Source organism: Pelophylax lessonae (assembly GCF_965119305.1).
Source record: "Pelophylax lessonae genome assembly, chromosome: 5".
Classification (NCBI taxonomy): domain Eukaryota; kingdom Metazoa; phylum Chordata; class Amphibia; order Anura; family Ranidae; genus Pelophylax; species Pelophylax lessonae.
Window position 1 is genome coordinate 349,196,451 of NC_138772.1, and position 5,571 is coordinate 349,202,021.

Consider the following 5,571-nt stretch of genomic DNA (forward strand, 5'->3'; position numbering starts at 1 on the left):
AAACATAAAAGCAAACATTTTTTTATATTGCAGCTTACCAATTCTTAGATGTGATGGCTGCATTAGTTGTCTCTTTTTCTTCTTTCTTTTATTTTCACCTAGTGATCCTGCCAGTAAGTCTGTTGTCAGTTGTCCTGTGGATGCAGCAGTTAGAGGGTTGAGACAAACCATTTAACACTGACATGGGTGCCTGCAATGATCAGTTTTATGCATTTATCTAAACCTTTATTAAAAAAAAAAAAAGAACTGTTGCTGTAACTGCTTAATACGTGTGAGCTGGAGTTCAGGCTTCAAATTGTTATTGTATTTAAATTTGCCAGTACATCTAAAACTCCCTTCCCCCCAGGTCAACAATGCTGCTGCCCAACTATGTCTCTGTTTCTCTTTCATCCAGGGTGGGGATACTATAATACAGGAGGTGTGTTACTGACCAAATAACCAGGTGAAGACAGAGGGAAAAAAGCCTAAAAAAGAAAACTGATGTGGCCACTACATCAAATGATAGCTAAAAGGTAAACTGTAACATATCACATTTTTGGTTTCGGATTTAATACAGCTTTAAGCACTTTCTGAGTTACTTTTGGAACGCGGATGCAGAAATATAGAAGAAAAGTCAGAAAGCCCCCCTTCCCCAAAGCACCCACCCCTTCATGTTGAGGGCATGTTGCCTGATATGGTTCGGGAGGAGGAAGGGCGCTCGCTCCTTCCCTCCCCTTTACTGACCTGCCAGGTTGCATACTTAAATAAGGGGCTGGTATGGATTTTGGGGGGACCCCACGCTGTTTTTTTTTTTACTATTTATTTACTATTTGTTTTACTGGAGTTTTGTTTTTTAGCTGTCAGCGGGGAAGCCCATTGACAGCTGGTGACTCATCAGTTGTTAAAGACGTCAGCTTCCTGATGCTCGGCTAAACCATTTGCCCAACTCTACTGTTTTCTCTGATCATCCCCTTCTTTTACTGTCCCCAATCCATCTGCTGATAGTACAGAGCCTTGGAGGCATTCTTCACATGCTCAGTTTGGTGTGTAGTGCTAGAGAGTTTTTTTTTTTTTTTGGGAGGGTGCATGTGATCAGCACAGGGCCAATCAGCACTGTCCAGACAGAAAGTCAGGGGTCATGCAGTCTCAAAGGATAGTCAGAGGAAGCTCCTTCTACAAGCTTTAACCAGAGCTTGCCCGGACATTGATAGAAGCCACAAGGCTGCTATATACTGCTAATGGGAAAAGGTATTTAGCAGTTTATATTTACTAAAATAATTGAATTTCCATGTTCTGTGTTCTATATATATATATATATATATATATCATGGCCATTTATTTAAAGACTAAGTTCACCTTTAGGAATATGTTACATGGTCCTCCCCTCCCCCCGCAGACCCTGTCACTTTTAAATTGGCGCGGTTAAGTTCTTTGAACAAATAAACTTGAACATCTGTCTGCCACCATGGGAGATGGACCTGTTTTCAATGGAATACAAATGGGGTAATCAGCACACTTGTAGTCCATCGAAACATCCTTCAGCTCTCTAACTGACAGACCTTACAAAGATATGGGCAGATTGCTGGTGGAAAAGTTTGAAGGCACTTGACATAGCACCTACAATCCAATGATCACGGGTGTAATGCTTTGCAGGCTACTGTGAAAAAAATAATAAATGCACATTTTTCTTAATTTATTGAAATAACTCACTTCCAAGAACCATTTCACATAATAGTTTCTTGTTGGTATTTTCAACAGTACTATGTGTTTAAAGCAGAACTACACTGCATCTGAGTACCACAAACCAAAAACTTCAATTAATTTTTAATAAAAATCCATGGCACCATGCTTTATTTTGCTGAGAAATCATTTTGAAAAAAAAAAAAAAACGTAGCATATCTGCCATGGCCATCTTGAGTAAGGGCATATAATTTATGCAGCATTTACTTCCTGGAATTTATCTATCCTTAGCTCAGGCATGCAGATAGGAGGATATGCTTAGCTGAGAAAACCTCTCCTCCCCTCCTGAAGACTCCTGGGCTTTATGATATAATTTGCCTAGGCCTGGAAATCAGGAAGTAGCTAAAAAAATATAATAAAAAAACTTTCAAACATGTAAATAAAATACACCTTTCTACCTAATTACTAATGCTGGCAGCATAGGGATTACAAAATAATCAATGTTGATTGAGAGCATGAAGTTCCTCTTTAGCCTTTTTTTCTTGAAGGCAAACGTTATTCCGTGCAAATGGTATCTGCATAAGAGAATATTTAAGTTATTGTTTATGTATCAATGAACATTTTCTGGTAAACTTTTATGAATTATGTATATACTCATGACATAAAGAACACAGAATATGTCCATGGATGATTTGAAATTCTTGAATTTATAGTGGTCCTTTGAGGCCCAGAATGGACGTTATCCTCTTTGTGTCAATTTTGTGGTAAAATTGCTTTGACATATCATTGTGTTTAGGTGGATAAACGTAAGGACATATGAAACACTCAAACAAAAAAGGAGAAAGAAGATGGATGCAAGTGATGCACAGAATCATGACAGTCATGCATACTAGATGGCCATATCTCACAGGAATATGCATTTAGATTTATATGGCAGTAAGTTGCCTGGGTAGGAATTTAAAAACTCATAATCTTTAGCTTTGCTTAGAGAATCAGAGAGTTATTTAAGAGTACATATAAGTCAAAATATAATTTTAAAAATATGAATTTAGGGATATGGGCTATTTTGTATTTACTTACTGTAGAAACAGCAAAAAAAGACCAAATGGTCTATAGAGCCCCCCCCCCCCTCCTTTTTTTTGGCCTTTTGGTCTACACCTACTGTTGACTATCTCACCACCTTTTCTGGAAGTCTGTTCCAAACATCAAATACTTTCTAAAGTTTGTTTTGATCTTTATTCCTTCTAGTTCATGCAGTCATACCTGATACGTTTTGTTCCTTAGATCTTTTATTATAATTGTTGAATATCTCTGGACATGGTACATTCAGTAAATGATAATTGATATATAGTCTATAACTGAGGAATTGCATATTTTTTATATAATAATTTATTTTTCCTTTAAAATTTATAAAATGTAAAATAATATTCATACAGTAGATTCTACAAGAAAAAGCAGTCTGTCCTCAAAATTACACTTTTTTTTTTTAATCATACCAGAAACATTGGAGTTCAAGAGATTTTAGCGATTGCTACTAAAGATGCATTTTTGATCATTTAGTTTCACTTAAACTCCACATTTTCTGTATTGATCAGCGGCTAATATGGTACAACACTCTACTACATGTTGTTTTAACTAATAACAAAGTCACCAGTCAAATTTTTATTTTGTCTGTATGCCAAATAATTGCCTGTACTGAATGAGTAATTACAGTTTAAATTATACCGTGTTTCCCTGAATACATTGATTTGGTTACCCCTGGTTGTCTGAAAACCTTATCATCAACATGCCTTCCCAAAAACACACAGAGGAATGTGCATCATTATTCCCCTAGTGGTTTTGGGGGCATTTACCTGGCACCCACAGATATAAATTACGTCTGTTATATTTAACCTGTGAACCCTATTTTTATAGACTCATCATCTACAGAATCAACCTCGACTCCATCTTCCCCATACCCACAGGGACCATGTCGGCTATGGACGTCCTAATTGTTTGTGTGCAGTTTTTGGAGCATTCTATTACCAAAGGCACTAAGCTCGCTTCAGCACCATCCCTTGCAGTCTGTGAATAATTTCATAATCCCAACGGTCTACATCAGGAGACGCTGTTTTGGTTTATCATAGTCGTCTGTTATTGATTTGGATACACAGTGGGTTGTTTCAATCTTTATTGATGTAGTTCATATCACCTTGTATCTAGAGGACCATCCTTGGGTCTATTACAATTCCTACAGCTGCAAAGGCATTTATGTTACATACACTGGTGTAGCACTGCCCCCTTAAGGACTGCTGATATTACACTTTTGGGTCACCCTGGGTTACCGTTAGCAATACTGGCATTCACAATTTAGCACTTTACTTCTTGGCTCAGTCAATGATCAGTCCAGGGGTTTGTTTTTGGTGTTTTATTTTAAATAGGGATGGGAGAAAGGAATAGTGGGATACTCCAGATTAACTATTCACAAGGTATGAGGACTCCTATCTGATAAAGCAGCCAGGCTGCTGATTTCACCCTGCCACTGGGTGAAATCTCTATCCAGAAGACCCGATGAACTAATTCTCTTCAGGATTCTCTCCTAGTATCCCCTTTTACCTAACACACTGACACCCGTCCTCTGACTAGCCTACTCTTGGGTGGCCTCCCTCAGATCAGGCCCCTTAAAACAATCCCCTTTACTCACGATACCGTTTTTCGAGGGTCTCCAGTGTCTCTCCCCCTCCAGTCAGTTCTCTTGGACCCCTGGGTTCAGTTCCATTCCTTTGATCCCCAGGCCGACCGCCTGTGACTACGTACCACCACTACAGAGGAGGAGGCAGCCGCCACCCTCCCTCCGGGACTCTGCTACCCAGCCAAAGACCCTGCCGCACATGTGCTCCTGGCTTTTATACAGTACCCCAGAATGCACCGAGACAGCCTGTCTCTACCAATCACCAGGACTGTATCAAAGCCTATGTATCCATTGGTCAGGTTTCCTCCCACTGTCCAATATGCCTCCCTATTGGACCAGTGTGAAACACTCTCTAGAACCAATGAATCACATACTGAGCACACTGAGCAGACCTAACTCACAGATCCTGCTCCCTGTTAAGCAGAAAGCAATATAGATTTGCCTGCTGCTCCTCTGATAGGCAGACATAGCCAAAAACTATACTCTCTCACTAGCACCTACCTAGGAGGGTGCTACATGGAAACATCCTAAAGGGTCCTGGACCCCATCTGGGAGTATGCCAGAACATTTCGCCACTGAGAAGGGTTTAAAAAAAAAATAGAGATCTGCTCCTACTGTGGATTCCCCAGTGATCCATGATAGCAGATTAACAACTAGAAGGGTCAAAGATATATTCACATTCAGGACTTTATTGACAAGAATAGATCTCAAAAGATCTGAGGATGGATTGAGGGAAACCCATCCTCTCTGTCTGCGTTGGCAGTAAGTATTCATAAACCTTTTGAGTCTCACTTGCGCTCATGCCGTAGGACCGAAGCCAGAGGACACTTAACACATTTACTACGTTTTGTACATGCCCCCCTACATAAGTAGGGGGCTACAAGTACAACCTGATGGATCCCTGGGTATTGTGCCTGCTTGGCATATGGGTGCTTAACCTCCCTGGCGGTATGATTCTGTCAGGAATTATGTACCAAAAGCGGTACAATTTTTTTCATGGAAATTTGGCGTTATGTATTATAGGCCTACAATTCTTAGTAATTACTGACTTAAATCTGACCAAAACAAGAGTCTAGTAGACATTCCAGATGTGATAAATTTGAAACACAAACGCATGAATTATAATCTAATCAATAATATAATTTTATTATATAATATATAATATATATAATCAAATTATATTATTGATTAGATTATAATTCATGTGTTATATATTATATATATATATATATATATATACA